The sequence below is a fragment of the Myotis davidii genome, unplaced genomic scaffold (genome assembly GCF_000327345.1).
Source record: "Myotis davidii unplaced genomic scaffold, ASM32734v1 scaffold79, whole genome shotgun sequence".
NCBI classification, from domain to species: Eukaryota; Metazoa; Chordata; class Mammalia; order Chiroptera; family Vespertilionidae; genus Myotis; species Myotis davidii.
Window position 1 is genome coordinate 5,784,572 of NW_006294339.1, and position 26,392 is coordinate 5,810,963.

General features: G+C 44.0%; 1 protein-coding gene across 3 annotated transcripts in view; it reads right to left on the bottom strand.

Moving 5' to 3' along the window:
* The window catches only part of DAB1 (Dab, reelin signal transducer, homolog 1 (Drosophila)), a 1,114,753-nt gene that overhangs the window by 807,996 nt on the left and 280,365 nt on the right, over window positions 1-26,392 (bottom strand). Inside the window, exon 1 of one of the 3 annotated variants that reach the window (XM_015566969.1) lies at window positions 1,204-1,214. The exons of the other annotated variants lie outside the window; for them this stretch is intronic. The gene's annotated coding sequence lies outside the window, so the exon portion shown is untranslated. Of the gene's footprint in view, window positions 1-1,203; window positions 1,215-26,392 lie in introns of those variants that run through there. 3 annotated transcript variants of the gene reach the window in all.

Sequence of the window (26,392 nt, forward strand, 5' to 3'; positions counted from 1 at the left end):
CCTAGTCATATTAAGATCCCAGGCTCTTCTCTAAATTGAGAACTTTGAAGAGGATGACTGCATAAGCCTCTCCCAGGCCTAAAATTCTGCAGTTCACTTGGTGCTCAATAAATATTTGTTGAATGAATAAATGAATAGATGTGTATGCATATAGGCAATACACATTTTCTTAGCAAACATATATAAATAAGAATGTGATAACATTATATATTTGTGAAGCAAATGAATATTCTAGGCAACGAGAATACCTAGATCTTTGGAAAGAGAAAGGTAAAAACATACACACACACACACACACACACACACACACACACACACACCAACCGCATTATTTTATCATTACATCACATGCATATAAAGCAAAAACACAACTGCTCCATAGACCTGGATATTCTGTATCCAAATTATTGGGGGGGTTTGCAGTACTCTGGGCATGTTTTGCCAGCACATAAGCCGGGCTCTCACCACTGCCTCATGCATGGTGCCCATACAGATGCACGGGGCTGCACACAGCACAGCTGTCTGGTGGCCACCTTTCCTTCACATCTCCTTCACACACCCAGGTTAAACACATAGGAGAGGGGTGGTGAGGAGAGAATTGACCGCGGGGTAATCAGAAACCATGAGGTCTCCTGACCTGATTGCAAAGGCCCCCCAGGATTTATATGAAAGCATCCTGAAATTTACCAGCACCAGCTCCCAGGTGCCTGGTGCCTTACATATTCTGACCTAATCTGTAGGATTTAATAAGTGCTCACTTTAAGAACAGTGATTATATACCAAGCGTTGTATGTGTATTAGCTCATTTCCACCTCTGGACAACTCATAGTAGTGAGGAGAAAGCTGAGGCTCAGAGTTCATCCTCTGCCCCAGAATAAGACTGTTGGTGGCAGGAGTAGGACCTAGATCTGCATGAAATCTGAGTCCTCGATTCCTCCCACCATCTGTTGGCATGTGGCTCACAGAGATAAAGCACCAACTTCTTCCTTTGAGTTGCCTCAGAAATAGATTTTTTGGAACATCTCTCCCAGAAGACCAGGGCCTCACTCAGAAGGGTAGCTGTGAGCCCTCTGCTAAGGTGGCTCCCTCAGACCGCCATCCTCCTGCCTTTGGCTCTGATGCCTGATCGGGTTACTCATCCTTATGCCCATATATTAGCTAAACCCATTAACCTGACAGGACTCCACTGACATCCTTTTCAACCAGCCTCCCAACAGCCGATTTAACCGATATGGATTTATTGCTCAACGCTGGAGAGGGGGGAGCCAGCATCCCTTCCTTCCCCACGCTGACGGGCAGCCGGCTATCCTCTCCTCTAGCAATTACTGACACTAATTAGCAGCTTACTACAGATCTAAGGGAAGAGACTGACACGGGCACAATCCCTGCCTACCCCATCCGGGTGCGTCGGCGTCTTCAGGAAAGGCCCCTGTCAAAGGCCTGTCTGAGCAGAACTTGGCAGCTCGGAAACCGAGCAGATTGGAAGGGGTGGCGGGAGGATACGGAAAATGGCCTCATAACCAGGGGCCATTCCAGTTTCTCGCTCCCAGCTTTGGTCTGGCTGCTGCTCCCCTCAGCTGAGACCCTGGGCTTCCATCAGCAACAGCCCTCATTGTGGGCATGCAGCTGGCTGCCAATCATGGAGGCATATGGCTCGGATTCCTGAAGCCAAGTCATTAGCCCTCTGACCCAATTATGTGGATTATCACAAAGAACAAAGCAGTTGGGATTCGGCTATTGTGCTGCTCGGCACTTCAGGAAAGTGTTTTGGGAACCAGGTCTCTGTTCCATTTATTTTCTTTTTAAACATGCCTTTTTCATATGATACAGAGGCATTTCCAAGTAGAAGACAGAGTTGACGAAGGAGGAAGAGGTTTCTAGTGGGCAAAGGGCAGATGGTATTTAAAGGGAACCAGCTGGCATGGGAGAAAATGAGCTGGGCTAGTCAAGGGTTCTAGGCTTGCTTCTGGCTCGATTGGGTTGTGTGACCTTGTGCAAGTCACACTCCCACTCTGAGACTCAGTGGCCATGGCTGTCTTCATAAAATGAGTAGTTAATAATCTTTGAGGTCTCTTCCAGCGTCTCATTCTCAGGTGATCAAGCTCCAGAGTCCCATTAAGGTGGTAAAAAAAACTTAGTAAAATAAACTCATAAAATATTAAATTTTTGTGTGCAGGAGAATCATGGATGTGTTTTCTTTGCTTTATTTTTAGTGTTAACTTAAACTAAAAGATTGGATACCCCTGAATCTAAGAAGTGAACAAAATTGACTATACGACTTTGTATCATTTGGTTTAGAGAAGCATGTGAAAAAAAAAGAAAGTATAAAATTATGATTGCCCATTGTAGCTATCTATGGGTAATAACTGTTGCCGAATATGTGTCATTTAGCAAAAAATACTGCAAAGAAAAAAAATATATTGCAGGTTTAGTATCTTAATTATGTAGATTTTACATTCAATGAACTCTTGCCAAAATAAATTGCGTATATTATCTAAAAAGCAAATGTTAATTAAAACTGTATCTTGATAGCGTGTGTGGTTCACGAGACATTCCAAGCACATGAGATTATATGGCTCACATTAGCTACAATCAGCTCAGACTGGAGGTTCGGGTCATTTCAGTGATTCATGTGAAGGCAGACAGCACTGGCTGGTGCTGGCGTCTGACAGCAGTGCTCAAATATTTATACAGAAGATGCAGCTTGATCCCAACTTCTTCTTCCAGATGAGCAGTGTCTCTGCTTGCTCCAGAGTCTCATAAATAGGACAGCTGACTTGAGTTGCCATTAATTAGCTGTTTAACGGAAAGTTACCCAGCGATTGCAGCATCCAGGATGAAAAATAAAACACCCAGCAAGGAAATGAGACTGAGGAACAGGCACAGAGAATCGGAGGTCACCATATTCATCACTTGTCTCTCTCCCTCTGCTGCCCGGAGCTTGGAAGTCCCCATGACCAGATCATCATCCGTTCGCCCTGATAGGTGGGTAATTGCATTCTTAAGCCCCAGCATCTGGACCTTTTTGAACATCTTTACTGCTGAGCAATGTGTATAAAGAACAGGATCCAAACGCTGCAGAATTGATTCTCCCACCCTATCCAGGAGGCACTGCTCCAAAGCTGGTTTAATTATAGGTGTTTAGACATGCTGAGATGAATACCTAGGGAACAAGCGTTCCACAGTGCTGCTCTGGTAAGCGTGAACTTCCCTTTCCTTTCTTCCACCCCCTACTTTCCATTTCAACAAACAGTCAACTGTGTGTTGCATGTAAGTGATCTGTAACTAATGGAACACTAAAATGCCAACTGTTAGGAAAAGGTCAGGAGAGGGTTTTCAGACAGGAGCCGGGAGCCACATCCTGGCCACAAATGGCAAGGCTGTCACGTCCATTGGACTCCCAGGGGCAATTAGTGTCTATGCTGCTACCAGTATGCCTTCATGGAAACTCGGGTATGCTCAACAACTGCTCTCCATCTATATATATAAATGTGGGTCCATCTATATATATAAAAGGCTAAGTGACCATCAGACTGATCAACTATCCTACCGGCTGGTACATATGACATGCACTGACCACTAGGGGGCAGACGCTCAATGCAGGAGTTGCCAAGCTGAGGTGACTTGGCAGTGGCGGTTATCAGGTGACCCACCCCAAAAACCAGAGAGGTTTCTTCTAATTAAGTTCCTTTCAATGTGCATGAATCTGTGCACCGGGCCTCTAGTGTTATAGAAGTTCCTAAAGCAGTATCAGTGATGGAGGCAAAGAGGCCTGGACTTGCGTCTCATGACTACTTCGAAGATGTGTGATGGTGAGCAGGTCACTCCCCTCCTTGGAGCTTCATTGTCACTGCCAAGTGGGAGTGAGAATGCCCATCTAGAGGAGCAGATGTGAGGCTTGTTTCAAAAAATGATTGTAGGCACTTAGCACAGGACAGATCCTCAGCAATACCTAGGAGCAACCACCATTCATTCATTCGTCATCCATCTATACATTGTCCATCCATCCAGTCAGCTTTATGGAGTGTTGACTTCAATAGTTTAGTGTCCAATTTATGGATGCACACATTTAGAAAATAAATACATTTTTGGGGATAGAGGAACTGTGGGATGGATAACCAGTGAGCTGGTCTAACACCCCAGGAGCAGAGCACAGGGCCAGGGGATGAAGCGGGACAGGGGAGAGGATGGCTCCCATCTCTTTGTGCTGGGCATAGGCTTGCTTATTCTCAGGTCTCATCTCTGCCCTTTTCTTCCTGGGAACTGCATTTCCCACATTCTTTTGCCTGGAGACTGTTGCTTAGGTTTGTCAATAGGGAGATCTGGTAGGATACTGTAAGGCGGGAAGAAAGGAAAAGGAACTCAGTTTCTGCCAGCATCCTTTTAGCAGCCATGGACAGCTAGGATCTCCGGCATCTTTTGGCAGTTTCCTCCCTTAGAGGACAAAGCCTCTTCCTGGATCCCAGAGCCAGAGCTCAGCAGCATCTCCACCATCTCAGCACCAGCCACGGGGTGCCCCTTGGCCCTCAACCTCAGCCAGGCAGTGTGAGCATAACATTCTCATCACCAGCCGGTGCACCTCCACAGCAGCTCAGCACCAAGGTCCAGCATCTGGATGTCCCGGCACAAGCCATGCAGCACCCGCCTAAGGAAACCCTTCTCGCTGGTTCCAGAGCAGGCTGGTTCCCCAGGCCTTTGGCAGTGCAGTTTAGCAGAAGCGAATGGCCGGGCACTGGAAGCACCCCAGTTCTCCTTATGTTCACTCAGCATGTGTGGTACCTGCTTCCTGTAATGACTATTCTCTGACCTACCTCACCTTTCCCATTTTTTTTTTCAAACTATTTTGTAACTAAGCCCCAGTATGAAATGCCAAACGTGGTTTGTCTTCTCTCTACTGGACCCTGATCAATTTGCACCCTGTACTTTTGAACATGGACATTGAAACCTGAGGGGAAGGGGAGGTTAAGAAAGCTGTTTTGAAAATCAATAGCCTTTAATCTAATAATTCTACTTCTGTGGATCTTAAAAGTGACCTAGGCTACCTCCTCTTCCTCCTTCAAGCTTCACAGACATGTCAGCTCCTCACAGAGGCTTTCCTGCTTGTGGCATTTAAATGACTTGCCTCCCCATAGACTTCTTTCCTGCACAGCATTCACCACAATTTGCAACAATATAATTCTGTTTGTCTTTCTTTCCATTAGACAAAAACCCAATAAAAGCAGGAATAATAAATGACTGTCTGATCACTGGTCTTTACAGCACATGGAAACATGCTTACCTTGTACAGGTGCTCAAAAAATGTCTGCTGATTGAATGAATGAATAAGTGGTCAAAGATGGTCATCATGGCACTAGTTATACTTAATGAAAAACTGTCAATGACCTAAATACCCATTAGAAAAATCCTTTCAATGGAGCAACATGACCACAATAGTTCGCCTGATGTAAATGTTTCTTAGCCTGCGGTCCATGTGCCAGGTGCCTCAATTTCACCTGGAATGTTTGTTAAAATGTAGAGTCCCAGACACTACTCCCACATTTTCACAGGTTCTCCAGGTGATTTTCAGATGCCTAAGCTCTTGGGAATCCCTGGTCCAACAAGTAAACATTCATGCAAATTGCAGAGATTTTATACTAATTTGAAAAATAAAAATTGCCATTGTGGTTGGGCAAAACAAAAATAAAAGCAACCAAACCAATAAACAAAAACCAAGGACAATCGTATACTTAAGTTAGATAAGCATGTTGCTATACATAGAGGAAGGTGTGTAAATAAAAAAGCTAATATATCAACATTTTTTTAATTGGAGAAAAAGAAAGAAAATGCATCAAAATGTTTCTCTTTGGGGAATGGCAAAATTGATTTTCCGTATTTTCTGAATTTCTGACAATATGCATGTATTCTGCAACAGAAAAAAATACCAAACCATATTATCCCTTAAAAGAAAAGAGATGCTGAGCAGCTCTCCCAGGCCAGTTGAAAATGCCAGGTCGGGCTCTCTGACCTCTACTCCCTGGATTTCTTTTCACCCATATGGCATAGGAGGTGATCCCTTCCTTAAGTCTTACCCTGTCGGCACTAAAACCAGAGCTCGGCACCTGGTAAGCCAATGAAATTTCATACTTAAGACATCAAAGCTGGCAGCCTTGCTTTCAATTTCCCCCCAGCTCATCTTCTTAGGAGAAAAATTTCATGAAAGCTCTTGATCCTGTGAAGTTATTGGGCATCACATTTAACCCCACTCAGGACAGAGAGGCAGAGTCGGAGAGAGCCCATGCACAGTTTATTAAAGGCTTGGGTCTATGCATGACACGGAGGGGAAAGGGACTGCTCAGAGTCCCTGGAGTCCAATTCCCCACAGACTGTACAATTATCGTCATGGGAGGAAGAGGGAGGACGGCACGGGTGGCAGGAGTTAATCTCGGGAGAGACTGTCTTTGCAGCCGAGCCTGGAGCCTACCATTACCCAGAAACAGCATAATCACATGCTGTTAGGCTGTCTTGCAGGAGGAGATTTTTAGGTGAGCCCTTTGACATCCTTAAAAATAGGGCCCTGCTCAGCTCAGCTGCCTGGTGGGGACTGTACTTCCAGCCTGCTGCCAGTTCTTGAGCTGGCAACTCTGTGCCGAGACCCCGGGCCTTCCCCTCACTGCTCCAAAAAGACAGTCATCGCCCAACCAGGTGAGAGAAAGTGATTCCCCGTCCTCCAGAGCAATAGGCAGAAGCATTCCCTGACAGGGCACGTGGACTGGAACCGCACTCCAGCGCCTCAGAGTTGGCCATGTGACAGGCATTGGCAAAGCCCAATGCAGTCAGCAGGGCTGGCCCTCTGAGCTCCCAGACAATGAAATTACCATAAAGACTTTGGCAATGGCCGTTCCTTCGTCTCTTGACTCTAGTTTTCCTGCTACTTTAGTATATTCTAACACAGGTAAACCTTTCCAAAGCCCAGATTTCATCAGGTCCAGAAACCAAGAATTACAAAATAGAGGATGAGTTTCACAGCCTGGCATCCAAGTCCTTCCATAGTCTAGCTCCGAGAAATACTTCTTAGTGTGTAACAGTAGCAATCAACGTAGGCTGGAGTGCTCACTGTGCACTAGACAATGTTGTTAGGGCTTTAAAAATGTAGTTCATTTAGTTCTCAAAATAATCCTACAAGCCCTGTTGGTTTGGCTCAGTGGATAGAGCGTTGGCCTGCAGAGTGAAGCGCCAATTCGATTCCAGTCAACGGCACGTGCCCAGGTTGCAGGCTTGATCTCCAGTTGCAGGAGGCAACCAATCAATGATTCTCTCTCATTATTGATGTTTCTATCCCTCTCTCTCCCTATCCCTTCCTCTCTAAAATCAATAAAAATATATTTTAAAAAAATAACCCTACAAGAAAATAATAATGGGCCCCATTTTACAGATGAGGAAACTGAGGCACAGTCAGGTTAAAAAGGTTAAGGCACTTGCCTAAGGTTATTCAGCTCATTAGGAGGGGAGCCAGAGTTGGAATGGGACAGTGCGACACCATAACCCACACATGCACTCTAGCCACTAAGCTCTGTGCCTCCCCATTATCCCTAGAAGGAGTGGTCCCCACCTACAGTCTGGCCAGTCTGAACACTCTTCTCCAAGTGTGTCTGTCTTACTTCTCTGTGCTGTCCTGTGTTCCCCTCCTCTACACTTAGTAAGCATGATGTGTCAGAGCCCAGGCCCACGGCCAGCTCTGAGGGCCCAACTACTCTCTTCCTCTCTGCAGGGTAGGCCAGTCTTGGATGGAGGTGTCTGTCCCCAATAACACACTGTTTTAGCAATTGGATTTATACTTTAAATGGTAAATTATGTTCTATGAATTATATCTCAATAAAGCTGTCTCTTTTGGGGGGAAAAATAAAACAACAACAACAGCCACAGACAATATGTAAACAAGTGGGGTGGCTATGTTCTAGTAAAGCCCTCCTACAGAAAAAAAAAATGGGTTTCAAACTTCATGCTAATTACATGAGGGGTGGGGTGACTGTGTTATTTCCAAGCCCCCAGGCCTTGGAGGAAGACAGACCTCAGTTTGAATCCTGTGTCCTTCCCTTCCCTCTGTGCCCCCAGACATGTCACTGCACTCCCTAAGTCTGGGTTTTCACTGCTAGGAAATAGTGCTGGGACCACCTTCTGTTGTTGGGAGGTTAAAGTTCAAAACATTCATAGCATGCCTGGCACAAATCAGCACTCAAATTTGGGAGTTCCTTTCCATCTGCAGCACTGTGCCTTAGCCCTGTACTAAGTGCTAGGGATGCAAAAATGAAGATGTCACCACCCCTGCCCTCAAGTAACTCCTCAGTGTATTGAACCTTATAGAAATGGGCATTTCCATATATACACACATGCACACAGCATTGTGGGGCAGGTGCTGACAAAGCAAGTGAGAGGGGCAGCAGGCACAGGGGTATCTTCCCAGAGCCCAGAGGAGAAAGCTTGAGCTAAGCCGTGGAAGATGAAAGGATACAGACCACAGCAAACAACCTGGCTCTAATTCGTACTTTGCCTCTGTTTGCTGGGTGACCTTAACAGAGAGACTTTAATTCTCTGAGCCTCAGTGTCTGTTCCATCTGGAAAAGGAGGTAATAACACTTTACTTGCAGTACTGTTGTGAAGTTCACAGGAGATAATAAACAAAAGTTTTGTGATTCACTTGGAGTGAATTTCGGAACTAAGATAGATATCAGGTTAGGAAGAGTCTTTTTAAAATTAAAAATTTATCTCCATTTAAAAAAATTATTTTCTAGGGGTGTGGCAATTTATATAGATTATTAAATATAATCCTCACAACAGTCCAAAGAAATGGTTAAATTGGCCCCAGTGTTACAGAGGGGTTCACTGATGCAAAGCATATAAGCATAACCAATGGATACAAGACACTGGGGAGGGAGGGTAGAGAAGGTCGGGGGGAAAATCAAGGAGGGGGGAGAAAGAGACACATATAATACTCTTTGTAATACCTTAAGCAATAAAACAAAATTAAAAAAATAAAGAAAGAAAGAACTTAAAAAATGAAACAAAAATTTTAAAGTTTGTGAATCTCAACATAATGTGCCAATGAGTTGAAAGAAGTAGTTCAGTGTATATGTGGGAATTAGCACATGTGTGTACTTCTGTTTGTATTTTAAACAAATCCATTTGAGGGAACTTATTCCTAAGAAAGGCCCAGGGGAGGCCAAGTGGACTGACCAGCCCCACATCCCTGCAGCCACCCTGCCACCCTCCTCCCCGCTTAACACGGACGATGCGAGTTTATTTTTCTTATGTTGCTCTAAGTGCTTCAGGTGCACTAGCTGATTTACCTTCATGACATGCTGATGTCGAGGCAGGCAATATTATTTTCATTTTATTGAGGCAGCTATTAAAGGTGAGCTAGCTGAGTCTAGGAACTTAGCACAGAAAAGGACCCTGACAATCATTTAGTCTGACCCTCATGCTGAGGCTACAATACTCTCAACAGCACTCCTGACAAGGTCTTATCCAGCTAATGTCTGCACCTGTCCAGGCCCAGGGAGGTCACTGCAGGAGAGAGAACTCTAAGTGTGGGTTTGGGAAAGCCCCTTTGTGGCAAGGCTATGTTGGAGTCAGTCTGGGCTTTGACATGCGAGAGACTTGGGTTCAAATCCCAGCCCAACCATTCACTAGCTGGTCCATCCCTCCAAGTCTCCATGTCCTCCTGCATGAAGCTAGAAAACAAAATATCTACATTCTAAAACTGTTTCTAAGTACATAGTAGATATCAAGGCACAGTGGCTAATAGAAGCAACACACCTGTAGGTTGCCTTCGTTTCTCTAGTATCATAAAGGCTGTTCGCCTTGACAGGTGCCATCATACATCGCTGCTGGGCTATAAACTGGCATTTGAGAGGACACAGTAGCCCATCTTCTTTTACCAGCCCTTAAGTGTACACATTCCTCTGGAGCCACAAATTCCAGTTCTAGGAATTCACTCTACAAATCCACTTCCACGTGCATATAATACACATTCAGAGCTATTATCCATCGCTATAGCATTAGTAATTTTAAAGTACCAGAAACAGCCTTAATGTCCTTTGGAAGGAATTAATTGAACACAGTAGGATATGGCAATACAATGGAATGCACTGCTGTATTGGTAGGAGAATGAGGTCTCTCTCTATGTGCTGGTATGGAGTAATCGCTAAGACAGATTATTCAGTGAGACATGTAAGCTGCAGCACAGGATACACAGTCTGACCCATTGTATTGAAAAAAATAAAGTGAATATAAAATAGCCTCACCTCCACACATGTCTCTTCTTAGACTGTGTCTGGAAAAACCCACGAGAAGTTGATAACAGTGGTTGCCTCTCAGAAAGGAAATCAGGGAATGGAGTTTTTATTGTATGTGTTTGTACTGTTTTCATTGTTTTACGATAATATAGATTCCTTTTACAGCAGCAGAAATGAAAGCACCATGAAAATGCTGACTTTCCAATTAGATGTCAGGTTCCCAGGGGGCAAAAGCACACCCCTCCCCTCATCTCAGAAAAGGCTACCCCACGCCACAGGGCCATCTCAGAGCTCACTCTATCCCATCTTCTCTCTCACCTGCTTCTCAGCAACTCCTGTCTGCTGCACTTTCACAGAGGTCCAGGGTCTGCTTCCTTTCTGCTTCCTTCCACCACTCTGGGATGACCCCATCATCTCTCACTCCCTTTGTGCTCTCCTCCCGTGGTCTCTCTGCTGCTATTCTCACTTCCCCAAGTCTCCTCCCCACAGAGAAAAAAGCCCAGCTGAGCTGTTTTAATACCTAAGTCAGATCAGGTCAATTCCGCACTCAAAATCCCCAAATAGCACAAATGTCCCTCCCATGGCCCTACGGATGGATGCACAAGGCTAGGGTCCCAGCCACTCCGTGGATCCCCATCTCCTAACTCACTCCTCTTGCTCATTCTGCACCAGCCACATTGGCCCCGTGGTGCTCCCTGAACTCTCTCCCACCTTGGCACCAGCCCTTTCCTTAGCCTGGAAGGGACTTTCCACAGAGCTCCGTGTGGTTGGCTATCACTTCCTTAAAGGTCACTCTATCTCTGCCTTCCCCACTATTGTAAATCAGCACCCCTATCACTGGATTCCCTCATCCCCTTAGTTCTTCTCCATGGCGCTGTGTCCACCTGACACTATGCCCACCGGACACTATGCCCACCTGAAACTATTTTGTTCATTTGTTTGTGTAGTTTTATCCCCACCCTCCACTAGAGAGCAAACTTCAGCATCATTCTCAGCACAAAGCACAATGGTAGGCACATGGAGTCACTGATAAATGCCTATTGACAGGCTATAATTTACAGAACAAGGACAGAGAGCAGAAACTCAGGCTGAAACCAGAGAATAACCCCATGGCCAATAAGTCCCCACTGCCTGGTTCTCAACCTGACTCTCTGGTCTATAGACAGTGGAACAGGAAGAACAAGGAACAGAGGTCTACAAGCTTGTGTCAGTTTTGCATGCAAGGGCTAAAACAGCCATTTCCCGCTGATGCTTAGTACAAGTGAGAAATGATTTTGCCTGAAAATAAGGACAGAGTGAGTAAGCGTGTCTCCCAGGAACAAGTGTGACATGCATTGTCTAAACAGATAGGCCATATGTGTTCACACACCCAGGAGCCGGTTCTTGAGACAACAAAATTAATGGCACCAGGTTGGCAAACCACACCTCTCCACTTATGCGTCCATGACTTAGGGGCATCACTGGTGACAGTCATCAGGCACAGTCATGGGTGGGGTCCTGGATCAGCGACTGGCAATTAGCAGTTCATTAGGCGAGGTAAACACTGCTCCCCCACTGAACTCTCAGTGTCCTCCACCAAATTCTTTTAGAACAGAGAGCCAGTCTGACATGACGTGATAGGTAGGACCCCAGCACAGTCCCTGAGGTATGTTTAATGAATGTAAATGGGTGAATAAAAAATAGAAGGGAATGAATCTGAGTCTCAGAGTCATCCTGTGTGTAACAGGCTAAAACATAAACCTCACAGGGTTATTATGAGGATTTTGTTAAGTGTTAAACCTTTTGGTTTTTCTTTCTACCAGAAATAGCATTAGTAAATAATAAATAGCATAAATAATAAATGCCTCCAAAACGTGGAAGGTAATTTCAGTAGGATGGGAGGAAGTGCAAACACAGGCCACACTCTTCACTTCCGAATTTCATAACAAATGCAAATCAAACATAATCCAACTAAGGTGAGAAGAATTAGCAAGAACTTCCATCACAGACAAACATTTGGGCACTAAAGTCGCTGGGCTAACAAGCACCTTTCTTTCAGTGGCCACCTTGCATGTTCAAAATGTGTTGAACAAGGCTGAGTACGAGTGAAACATCAATAAATAGATAAATCACTGTTGATAGCACCTTGACTCTTCAAAAGCAGTTTCTTATTATTCTCCCCATTAATCTGTGTGTCTCTTCAGAAAGCAGTTACTGAGCACTGAGTATGAATCAGCCATTTTGAAGGGTCCCCAAGTACACCACACACCTCAAGGGTCTGACTGGCTGATGGAAGAGACAAATTATTTGAAACTTTCCTGATTTGAAGTTTGTAACTGCCCCGTAAAAACAATCAGATATTGCAATGTCAATTTTACGGTCTAATAGACTGAGGGACAGAGTTTTACTGATGGAGAACTTCAGCTCTGGAGTCAGATCAGATGTGTGAAGCGCTGGATCTGCTTCCTTCTCAGTGGGGGTCCTGGGATAAGCTACTTAAATGTTCTGTGCCTCAGTTTATTCATCTGATGGATAGCAATGATCGGTCCTCCTTCAAATGGATTAAATGAGTTAATACAAGATTTAAGAAAAAGTTAACAAAACACTTGACATATACAGCTCCTCCATAGATTCCAGTTATTGTGTTATCCTTTTATTATTAACACTAGAGACCTGGTGTGCAAAAATTTGTGCACTCGGGGGGTGGGGGAGGGTCCCTCAGCCTGACCTGTGCCCTCTCACAGTCTGGGACCCCTCGGGGGATGTCCACCTGCTGGCTTAGGCTCGCTCCCTGGGGGATCAGGCCCAAGCTGGCAGTCAGACATCCCTCTGGTGGCGCAGGAGCACGTGGGGGATGTCCACTTGCCAGCGGGGAGCAGGCCTAAGGTGCAGTCAGACATCCTTAGCGCTGCTGAGGAGGCAGGAGAGGCTCCTGCCACCACTGCTGTACTGGCAGCCATCAGCCAGATTATTATCCATAGTTCTAATATTAGATTTACCTAAAGTCACATGGTTGTTAAATTTCAGAATGGGATTCAAAACAATACCCTCTGAGATCAATAGCTGTGCATTTCCCATGTAAAAATGTTGTTTGATGAACACAAAACCATGGAAGAGAATCCTGGGAAGAAACTCAGTGGTCATCAGCTCCAGGTTCCCTCCTAGTGATGAGGGGTCACCTGTCTCTCATCAAGATCATTTAGTCCCCACTTTAAAAGTTAACCCTTAAGCACCTGTCACCATTAGAAAAGTGTGGCTTTAGTTGAGTTTCACCACCACTCTCTAACTTTGCCCATCAGTCATTGCTCAGACTCTGGAGTCACAGAGAAAGCCCTGGCCTTCCCCATCATCAGGACCTTTGGAGCCAGTGATTGAACTCTGGAAGGTCTCCAGGATGATGAACAACCAGCGTCTCCAGTCTGAAATGCTCACACCAGAAATACATGCAGGCAATGCACAGGATTTATATATTTACGGAAATACTGCTTCTCCTAAGCATAGGGGTGGTGCCTCATTTATATGTCAGGAACTGGCCAGACACTGGGGTCACAGAGCACAGAACACAACCCTTGCTCTCTGAGTTTCAGACTTAAAAAATACTCACAAGTCCTCTGGGCAATGATGTTCTTTCTTCACAGTTCAAAAAAATATATGGCATCTGGTCCACTGTCATTTTCCAGAGGAGTAAACTGAGGCCCAAAGAAGTAAAGTGACTCAATTAAGGTCACTCAATGGCAGGCTTGACTAAATGTCTTAAGCATAGTTATGATTCTTCCCAGATAAAAATGAGCAATGCTGACAGGCTAATGATACACAGAGGTCTTGGGTTTCTCTAGGGCCTACCCTGATTTCCTTTGACCTTGGATGTAGGGTTTGCTGGTGAGTTTCAAGGCCATCGTATGGGATGTCCATTTCTGCTCCTTTATAAGAACTCCTTGGGGTATTCAAAAATACATTACAGGATGTGATAGTTGGAGCTTATTCTCAAGTATGATTACACGAGAGTCATGGTTCCACTCTCCCACGGAGAGTCGGTGATTGACGGCCTGGGTGCCAGTGACCCTGGGCCAAATCTCCTCATGTTCTCTCCTCCTCCACAGAATGGGGAGCACAATGGGAGTGCTCAGGCACACTGGTCCATTGTGAGGATGGATTATTTCTCCCGGCCCATAAAACTCTCCAGCCTCTGCTGAGAAAGGTGCAAGTATTACAATCCCCTTGAGAGTTTCCCTTCCTTTGTAACAAAAGTGAAATTGTACGTTATCTCATTAACTACATATTATATATTGGTCACCTACCAAGAACTTGCAAGATTTCACATGTAAATTAGCCTGGGCCTAGAGGCCTGGAGCTAAAATGGGACAAAAATCCAGTGAGGAGTGAGGTGTGAGAAATGCCAAATTAGGTGTCAGGGGGCTTAGCTCTGACCCTTGGCTCTCTGTGGCCTTGAGCCAACTCCAGGACCTCTCTCCTGCCTTTCTGGCATTTATCAAATAGAGATAATGATGCTATCCTTGTTTGCTGTCTTGCAGTATGCCCGCAAGGCTCACACAGGAACACAGAGGTAAGGGAACTTGGCAAGTAGTAAAACCATGGGTGAGCATCAGATATGATTATTACAAATGGAAGCTTAACCCAAAGTGTGTATGTCATGGGCTGAACTACTGGGACATCAACTCTCTTCAAAAGAATGTCATACAAAAGGGTTAGTTTCCCAGTCAAGTTATAGAATCCCACTTAGTCCCAAATTCAAAAATAAAAACCCATAGGGATAACAGAACAATTTTCATTATACCCAATTACCTTTGATAATATAATTTCTCAGGAAAAATGCATGCCCAAAATTTTTTTTTTGGTAATCCTCACTGAAGATATTTTTCCATTGATTTTTAGAGAGAGTTGAGGGGGAGAGATAGAGAGAGAGAGATAACGATATGAGACACATATGTGCCCTTGACCGGAATTAAACCCGGGACCTTCAGTTTTCTGGCCAGCACTCTATCCACTGAGAAAAACTGGGTAGGGCCTGCATTCCATATTTTAAACCCAGAAAACATCTTGCTTCCCAGCAGCCTTAAGTAACCAGAAGTCACAAACTTGGAAACCAGGCAGGCTGAACTCAAGTCTCATCTCTGCTACTCCCTGGTTATGTGACTACAGGCAAATGAATTAACCTCTCTGATCTCCAGTCTCCTCATATATGAGATGTAGTGGATGATGACTACCTTGCGACCATTCAATAAAGCTCACAGTAAGTACTACACTCAGGACAGTTCCCTTCTTGTACCTAAAGCACTTGCTAACACTCTTTATTTGCATAAAGAAGATACCTTTTCCCAGCTCTATAGTATTCTCTCCTGAGCAGCCTGAGATCTGGAGGTAGAGGACAGCTGCCCCATGGGGTGCGAGCTCCAGCCTCAGTCTCCCTCATTGACTAGACATATGATTAGTAAATAGTAACCATCAAGCTCGAAGGAAACATCCACAGTTACCAGTGTCACCTCCTCATTCACAGGAGCAAACTAGTGGCAAAAACTTCTCTAGGGTGGTGAAACTACTTTGTATAATACTATAATGGTGGCTACATATCATTATACATTTGCCCAAACCCACAGAACATACAACATCACGAGAGAACCCTACTGTAAACTATAGACTTTAGGTGGTAATGATGGGTCAGTATATGTCAGTGATGGCAAACCTATAACACGCGTGTCAGAGGTGACATGCAAACTCATTTTTTTGGTTGGTTTTTCTTTGTTAAATGGCATTTAAACATATAAAATAAATATCAAAAATGTAAGTCTTTGTTTTACTATGGTTTCAAATATCAAAAAATTTCTATATGTGACACGGCACCAGAGTTAAGTTAGGGTTTTTCAAAATGCTGACACGCCGAGCTCAAAAGGTTTGCCATCACTGGTATAGGTTCATCAGCTGTAACAAATGAACCACTCTGGTGGGGGAGGTGGGTAGGGGAAAGTCTATGAATGTGTAGAAACAAGAGGTATACAGAAAAATCTCTATACCTTCCTTTCAATTTTGCTGTGAACCTCAACCTGCTCCAAAAATAAAGTATTTATATAAATTCTCTAGTGACACTAGAATGCAGGACTATTAACTGCCAATCCAATTCTTTCACCAAATCACATTTCATTCTAATCCAAAGTGGCCTGTAAGGCAGGGCTTACCAACTTAAAACTTAACAACAAACACGAAAGTACATTCCTTAAAATAGCGCATATGTTTTCGGCTTCCAAAATGACATTAGAATTATGCCTTTATTTGAAAGGCTAGTACCTGTTTACAAACTCTTTTTTTTTTTTTTGCTTTTCTCCCAATATTATGCACTTTCAAATGCACAGAATAATTTTATAATAAACATCCATATACCTACCACTTAAGTAAGTGGCAAGTTGCAGATCCTCTGGGTCATAGGTTAGAAGTATCTTCAGTTTCCTAAGAAACTAGCAGACCCTTTTTCAAAGTGGCTGCACCAGGTTACACTGCCACCCATGATGCATGAGTACAATAGTAGCTCCACACTCTTTGGTGTTGTCAGTCTTTTTAATTTTAGCCATTTAGGTGGGTGTGTACCTCCTTGCATGATATGAATTTTTAAAAGACTAGTGTTACCTGAAAATAATGTAAGTGAAATATCTACGAGTCACAGAATTTTTCAGAGGGTTTTATTTCTAGTTGTATTATTTTTGAATGTCTGGTGCACTAGAGGGCTAAGAGGAAGAAAAGTCATGTTCTGTTAACATCCGAAAGTACAGCTGAGGTAATATGCTTCTGTTCAAGGGGCTCTTCTAGGCTCTTTATATGCATAACCCCCAATAACTAGCATGTATTGAGTGACTATTACGTGCTAAGCATCAAGCACTTTACTGATCTAATTTATTCTTCGCTACAACTCTGCTGAGTTAGCATTGAATGTCATTTTACACAGATGAGGAATCTGATTGGCCCAGCCTAGAAAATGACGGGCCAGGATCTGAACCCAGGTCAGTCTAACACTAAGACCCATACTAAGGACACAGCGGTGCCCGGCCTCACTGCTGCAGGATCATCCTGAGGCGGAAGACATTGTGCCAGGAGTCCTTCTCTCTGCATTTAGCTCAAACTTCCAAGCCTCTTTAAAGCTCCCACCTAAGCACACTGTAAGGCAGGGTGCAAATCTGCTAGCTCAGCGCTCTGCTGGAGAGAGGAAACAAAATTTCTGTGACCCAGGAAGCAACGCTTTGCCTCCCCTAAGGCAAGTCATTTCTGACTGTTTCAATTTCATTCACTTGGCAACTTCTGAGACTGCATCCCCTGTCCCTTCTCCGGAAGTTAGGCTCAAGGCCTAATTGAGACATACATCTCCTGCCACCAGCTCAGGCCCTGTGCTGTCTACAGTCTGCCACAGAGCGACACCTGGCACTTGTAACAGCACAGTTAGCATCACATGGGAGATGGGGGAATGAGTGGGTTAAGAGCATCTATTCCGGAGCCTGAGACCTGCAGCAGACTCCTGACTCTGTGTAACTTCCGGTAAATTGTGTTATCTTGCGGAGCCTTACTTTTTGCATCTGTAAAATGGGCATAACAATCCTAATATATGCATCATGGAGCTCTGGTGAGGAATAATTGAGGTAATGACTAAAATATTCACCACGGTTCATAACCCAGTGCTCAAGAAACATCTAATATTATAATAGTGGTTGGTTAATGTTGCCTGTCTTCATTTGGGGTTATTAACAAAAATGAGTTTTACTGCAGGGGTAGTGAATGTCTACAGGTCAATGTTAGGAGTACAAGAGAATGAACATTTATTCAATACGAACTCAATGCTATATTAGCTACATTAATATTATGACGATTCTGTATTTATAATGATTAGGGTTCCCATTTTACAGATGAGGACAACAAGTCACAAAATGGTTAAGTAAAGGCCAAGGGCAGTAAGGAGTCATAGTCAGGATCACCATCAGAAAGAAAAAATAAACACATAAAAACTTGTGTAGGCAGATCCTGTACTGAACTCTCCATGGCTGCGGGAAGTGCTGGGGACAAACTCTGACTGGGCCAGTGGAGAAGAAAATTGAAAACAGATCTCAATCTTTGCAGTGGGTAGAGCATAATGTTACGTAAAGATGGATGGGCTCGGTCATTGAAAGACCTGCTTTTAACCTCAGGCTTCATATCTTTCAGTGTGACCTTGGGACCAGGACTTGATCATCCTAAACCTTGGTTTTCTTATCTAGAAAATGGGAACATTTCTGGAGGATCGCAAAGACAACTACATAGTGAAAGATAAAGCTCTTCAGGCAAGTGATTTCAAAGAACACAAAAGCTCTTAAACAACCAGCCTTGTGAGTGGAAGGCTCTCACAGCCAAACATGCTTGCTAATTGATTTTCCATCTGTGACCACTGGCTGGAGCCTGGGCCTCTGTCGCATGTAACTTAGACTAATTCTGAATTGACCCATTCCTCTGCCTCTCCCAGCCAAGCCACCATCAGTTCTTGCCTACATCTCTGCTTTAGGTCCCACCGGTCTTCCTGCTTCTCCTCTGCCTCTTTATCTCATTATAACCCTTTTTACTCTTAAACATATAAAGTAGATCATGTCACCCGCCTGCTTGGAACCTATTAGTGGTTTCCAGTTGCTCCTATAATTAGATGCAAACTCTTTTCAAGGACCTAAAACACCATCATGTTCGGGCCCTGCTGACCCCTCCAACCTCACCTCATTGTTCTGCTGTCAATCCCCTTTGCTCCAGCCACACTGGCATTCCCTCTCTTCTGGGACACAGCCAGACTTGCCCCCACCTCATGACCCTTGCACAAGCCCTTCCCTCTGTCTATGATTCACCCCCCCTAAGTTCTTACACTGCTGTACCCTCTTGTTTGTAGTTTTGGCCCAAATGAGTTCTCAAAACCCAATCGCTCCATTTCATTTATTTGTGGCCACTATTGGATACTGTTTTGAGTTAATCTTTTTTTTTTCCTAATTTCTGACCTGCCTGACTACAGTGTAAATTTCAGGAGTCTCCATACTCCTGTGCTTAAAACTGGGTCTGGCACAGAGTTTTTGCTTGGTAAATATTTATAGAGGGTCCAAATAAATATTACTAATCTTGGGACTACATGGTAGTGGCATGCAGCCACACAGGGAAGAAGCCCACATGACTACCCCTACCTGATCTCTATCTTGGGATGGGGTTGAGGTGTGGTGAGAGCAGCCTGAAATGGATTTGATCAGTTACGCCCACCACGATGTCCAGCCTGGAGTCTCTTAGCTAGCATCCCACTTGTATCAGAAGACGAATGGCAAAATAGTGCTTGTGAGAGAAGGTGGAGGCTAAGCTAGAGTGGCATGTCTACAATGGGCCACCAGCATCTATAGCACCTGCAGTGTCTCCTCAGAATCCAGATCTAAGGGAAGCAGGTGGGGAGGCAGAGAGAAGGCTGGAGGGAAGAAACTGGGAGGTGATCTGGAGAAATTATAGGACAGAGGCCAGCACCCAGAAATGTTCAACATATGAATTTGGGCTGGGGTTGGGGTGGGGGACACAAACATTCAACCTACAGCAGAGAATGCCCCAAGAACTATCTAATAAACCAGATGTATATTGAGGTTTTCTCAGCTTAACTCAACTCAGCACACTCTCTCTCATTTTTAAAACTTTGAGATGCTGTTCCTCCTCCCACCTGCTCTCCACTCTTACCTGTATCTAGCCAATTCGTCCTTGTCCTTGGGGTCTCAGCCTAGAAGTCATTTCTTCCAGGAAAACTTGACACCACAGGACAGGAGGTAGAATCCACAGTCTGGCCCCAAACTTGGACCTGTCACCCCAGTCCTTGAGGATGCTGAGCAAACCTGTGCTGTTCTCCACATAGCATCACGCACCCTTTTACAGATATAGAACTCAAGGCCACATGAGGCCAAGGAGCATGCCCCAGCATTCATCTGATAAATAGCGGGGCCACTTTTCCCACTAGGTCTGGTTTGGGGCCCGGCTTGTGTTTTACCACTGCTTTTTCCTGCCCACCTGGCACAGGGTCTAGGGGGCACCTTAGGGCCTCCGTAACAGTTGTATAAATGAGCATGTTCACAGCAGACTTTAAAAAACTGTGTCTACCTTATGCGAGTCTAACATGGCACCATGACAGGTTGGAATATTACTATTATTTATACAGAAGACCGATCCTACAGAAGTTATAATAATAAAAGATTATTGAGATGACCATCCAAGAAAGTAAAACTCCAGGAAATACTAAATGTCTCACCTCATTGAACCCACACCTGGGGGATCCTAGGCACAATCTCTGGAGATTCTGGGCTTGGTTTCCTTGAGGGAGGCAGGTCCTTCTACGTCCAAGGCAGTGAACTTCAGGAGATGAGGGTCATGCTGCCTGCTGCATATAGACACTCAATAGATCATGTGTTGGATGACTACTTTTCCAAACAGCAGATAGTTTAGAGATTCAAAGAAAGGTGAGGCTTTTGCTGATATTTGCTGCACTGAACTGCTAAAGTCTGTGCCTTACCCTCTCACTTCACAAAAAAGGCAGCCACGGAGGTCCAGAGAGGTGACCTGCCTTGCCCAAGGTGACCCAGCCAGTGATGGACAGAGAACAGAGTAAGAACCTCAGATTCTTAGCCCAGTGCTTCTTCCACTTAGCAAAGGAAATACCTTAGGCCTTGTTAACAGCCAAATTAGTATTCTGTGGGTCTGGGGCTGAGCCTGAGGCCCTGCCTTTCTAACAAGCTCCCAGGTAACACCAATGCCATGCTCCACGGACCACATTTGAGTAGCAAGGTCCTATCCTTGGTATGTCCTTCCCCACCCTACTCCCTTGAATGTAAAAATCAAAGGCCAGAGAAGAATAAAAGGACTGAGTCCCTTCAATGTCCAATTCAGGAAGCCCTTGTAGGAGAGTGTGGGGCTCCCTGTAAATAGTTGCCTGCCAACCTTCCTGCAAAGAAATGGCAGCTTTTCCTTTCTGGAGCATTAGGTTTAGTTACTAAAATTGCCACGTGATCAGGAGAGAAAACCTGAGCAGAGATGCTTAATATTTGCTTATGATCCATCTGCTTACTGACTGTCAAGTTCCAGCAATTCAGTGAGCATCTGATGACTGTGAGTGGAAGAACTGCAGTTTGTGGTTTAACATAACAATGAATATTCATGAGCCTGGAGCAATCCTCCTTCAGGACATTTAGACCTGATAGAGGACAGCTTCCCACCCCCACAACACCCAGGATTATCAAATAGCTATGATTAAAATATACTTCAGGGTTCCCCAGTTATGGACTCAAGTGCAGATTTGGGTCTCCCAACAATACCAGTGCCTGATGCCGGAATGCTGTGCAGTTTACAATATACTTTGGTGTTTACCACTTGATCCGCAGGGTAAAGGTCCAGCAAGATTAGGACACAAATAATTGAGTCTAGATCCTGGCATCTCACTTACTGGTAGAAAATATTTCATGACCTCTTTGAGCATCTATTTCCTTGTCTATTAAAGAGAGATGTTAATAACAATACTAATTCCAACATCTGCTATAAGGAGTAAATAAGACCATGGCTGTGACCCACGGTAGAAATCATGAAGAGCAAAGCACTTGCTGTTGTCAACATTATTTTTTTCTGGTGTAAAAAGTCTAATGGGGTGGTGAAAAGAGTACTGGTGAGTTTAGAGAATGGTATAGTGATCTCAATAATGCAATAACTCTTTAGGTAACCTTCAGCAAGTCACTTAACAATTTAGGGCCTCGGTTTTCCTACCTGTTAAATGGAACAGGTCAAGTGTTGCCATTTTTTTCTGGGTATATGAGGCAATAAAGTGGACAGATGTTACCCAGATGTTCAATATATTACCATTAAAGTAGGAGCTGTTTGGCTATCAGGATCCTCTGGGCCAGCTTGGCTCTAAGTGCAGGGTGGACCCAAGTTCCTATCATTGCACACCCTTGCATCACTCTTCACAAGCTATTCTGTGGGCTGACTTAGTACCCATCCCAGGGCACACTGTAATCAATCAGTAGGTCAGTCAAAAAATACTGAGCAGCTGCAATGGGTCAGATCCTATGCGAAGCATGGGAGTATACCAAAAAAGAATAAGTAAGATCAAAACCTCCAAGAAGATTTTACTCTAGAGAACAGTTAAGAGAGATGCATTTGAAACTACAACTAATTATACAGGGTAGCACTCTATCTTCAGGTAGAGTTAAAGTTGACCTTCAAATGGAAGTGTTGGTAAGTATATGGGATATAGAGTGCAAGTCATCCCCATATCCCCTTTTCTCTTCTTGTATTTACTAATATGATCTTTCAAGTTTCAACTGGGCATATGACCACCCAACAGAAGACTCCATTGCCCAGTAATGTTGCAGCTCAGTATGCTCATGAGATTAAGTTCCAGTAAGAAGTAGAAATGATGTGTGCAATATTCTTCTTTTAAAAACTGCTTGCCTTCCATTTCCTCTTTCTTCTTTCCATGGGTTGGAACCTGGATGTTATAGTGATGAGCCAACTTTGGCCATTCAGAAGAGAGCATTACCCTGGGGAGTGGCTGAGCAACAATATGGAAAGAATTTTGGCCATGGATGACATAGAACAGGGCAACTTATCTGTCTTTAATGGCCTGTTTACTCTGGTTCCGTGAGAGAGAAAGTTCTATCTCACTTGAATCATTGTACTTTGGGCTGAGCTATGTCCTAACATAATATGTTATATGTTAAGCTTAAAGAGCCAGCAATCATGGATCATTAATTAATTCCTTCACTAAATATCCTCTGAGCATCTATAAAGTATCAGGCATTAGGCAAATCATTCTCACATACATTATTGCAGTTAATTCTTATAACAAGGTGAAGCCAAAGATTACTGCCATCTTCATTATACAGATGAGGAAGAGGTGACAATTGAGAGGTATACAGTAACTTGCTGGAGGTCACACAGCTAATAAAGGGCTGGTCAGGGAGCAAAATGAAAACCTGATTTCTATCTACAAAATGCTAAATTCCTTTGACTATCTCTACATAGCACCAAACAAGAGCTGGAGATACTGAATTATAAGACATTATTTTCTTCTTAAGAAATAATGCTCTGAGTAAGAATCAAGAAACACTGAGAATATAATGCAAGAGTAAATCCAATTGCACAGTCAATTATGGGGTAAAAATCAACACAAGCAATTATCATTTCGACTGTTACCACTGAACCAATTTATAATAAGCTGGTACATGTCCGATGGCAAAGGGTTCCTGAGGCTCCCTTGGAAGAGGCCCATATCTCATAGGAAGAGCCTACTCAGAGAAGCACAAACTCTGCCCCTGCCCCTGACCCCGCTGGGCCCTGCCCTCTAAGAAGGAGTCATTATAAAATGGCCCTCATCATCCAACATGCCTATATTTATTATGTATATATGAGTTCAGCCTATAGAAGTAGAAATAATAGTCATTAACCATCAGGAATATTCACCAGTGGGAAAGCACATAATTTATAGGCAACGGCTCTGAGAATGCTCCCCATCATCCAGAATGGCCATAAATTGCAGAAGGAGATACACAGATATCAATTCTTTAGACTTGAGAAAGGCAAGAGCAGTTTTGTATTATACAATTACCTAAATCTATCATCCACCACACTCACGCTGAGATTTATAGTAACAAGAGAACCGTGCTTGGGCCTGGGGCATTTTTTCTGATTTATAAGACATACAGAATGGGAGACAGGGCCAGAGAGAGTTCTGCTGCAGAAAGAATAAGGCTGATGGGGACCCAGCCTGCTCCTGCCTGAGGAGCGGATAGAGATGGGGGTAATGCTGAACTCTGTTGTCCACCATGCTAAGACTTGGGAAGTAGTTCTCTCTAAAACACAAATTGAGCATGTCAGACAAATGCTGGCCACCTTCTCAGGCTTCCTATTGGCTCAGATTGAAGCCCATGTTGCAAGCCAAGGCACTCGGAGTGCTTCATAATCTCTTCCCAACTGACTCTACCCGCTTCAAATCCCACAGCCAAATACCACGCTCACCATACTGGCTTTACCTTCCCTCAAACTTGGACTGCCTTTCACATACATGTCTTACCTGCTACCATGGTGCTTGGGCTTGAAATTCCCCACTTTACTCTCCTGTTCTCTCCCCTGTCTGTATCTATGCCTCCCTCTGAGTTCAGATAAATCCTGGCTCCTCAAGCAAGTCTTCTAGAATTATCTGACTCTGGCATTCATCAGTAAACCTCACCCTGTTACTACACTACACATAAGCTTGCAGGTGTTTCTTTACATGTGTGTGCCCCAGAGAATGTTGTAGTCATCATAAGGGCAGACTTCCATGTAGAGAAAAGCACAGGCTGTGGAGTGATTCCACATTGAATTTAAAACTAAAAGTCCAGCCCTCAACATCTTCAAAACCTGGGGCAAGTCGCTTAACCTGTTTGCCATAAATGTAAGATGAAAATGATATCCATCTTGTGAGTTTGGTATCTTGATCTGATTGATGATGATTATCGAATGCCTTTCATTTAATTAACATTAAATTGATCCCTCCCCCATATCAAAGCCTGTTTCTTAAAGGTTGGTACAATTTCTGCTACATAATATATGCTCAATAATTAGCCAATGAATGAGTATATCAATACCTCACCTGCAACTTGGGATTTCTCACGTAAAGATGTTTTAAAGTTTGACTTGTCATTGATCCCTTATCCTCAGAACTAGGGGACCTTCAAGAATAGAAGTGTCCATGGTTCCTAGCCTTGGTCAGAGCCAAGGTTATCAAGCTGGCTTGGAAGAGTCTAAGAACATCTGCTTGTGTTAGTGGAAACAGCTTTTCCACATGGACAAACCCATGAACGTGGTAAGACACCCCAAAAAGTGCTATTTCATCTGTCACCCTGTATTCGGCCAGTGATCCACTCTCAGTTTATAACATCTCATTTAATCATACAATCACACTGCTTCACACAGAAGGCAGAGCAAGCACAGACACATGGAAACACACACATCTTCTCTCTACCATAGTCACCAATGTCTTTACACTTTATCCTGGTGACATATTGAAATCTGAGAGTTTAAAGAGACTTTACAGGTTACTTACTCTCACACAGAATGTCATGTAAGTGATCTTTCAGCATCTTTGTGAATGTGTCAGTCCCTCCCAATCAATTTTCTGATAAATCTGATTATTAAAGTTATTGTATGAAGTTGGCATCTCCTTCTTGCAACTTCTATCCTCTGGCTGTAATTTTTCCATGCAGGGCCACAAAGAGGTGGTTATGGAGTCATCCTTTGGTAGTCTTTTCTCTACACTGAATACTATCTGGGTTTTGTTTTTTATTACTGTTCTACTGAATCAGAGGTTTATAACCTTGCACTGTCTTAGGAATTCTTCTCTAAATGTTCTCCCTTAGTGATTCTTAACTCAGAGAATACAGTGAAATTTTTCTAGAAAAATGCACATGCGTACTTCCATATATACAAACTCCTGCATTTCATTTTAAGGACGTTATGGACTCTCCAAAGCCACCCGATCAGTCACAGAACAGAAACTCTTATTCTGGGCTGTGAGTTCCATCAGTTTGGAACATTACTGGAGTCATCATGATTTTGCTTTGAGGCCCAGCACAAAGCTGGCACCCAGGAACTGCTCATCAAATGAAATGGTGTTAGTGAGCATCATAACGTGCCGAGGACTAGACTGCATTCTTTCAAGTCCTTCTAACCTACAAGAAAAGGTTTATAAACTAGAGACTGCTACCCTATTTTACTGATAAAGAAACTGAGTCCCAGAGATCACAAAACCAGCAAGTGATAGAGCCAGATCTGGGACCCAGGTCACCATGGTTCCATCAAGGTCATATTGCTTTCAAAGCAGCCTCCACTGTTTTACACCTCCCAGCATGGAGATTCCCTGTGACTCAAAGAAGTCACAGAAGCCTTTGTCAGAACGGAGTCTTGGGGTGGGGGGAGGGGGCGGGTGCACAGCCACACATGGTGCAGCGTCTCCCCTGAGAATAGCTAGAGCATTCTGATAGTAGGCCATGTTGCCCCAGCCTCAGACTGCTGCTACTCCACTGCTGTTATTGATATTTTCTTTGCATTTTCAGATCCACTCTCTCCACCCTCTCACCAGGACCTATGTC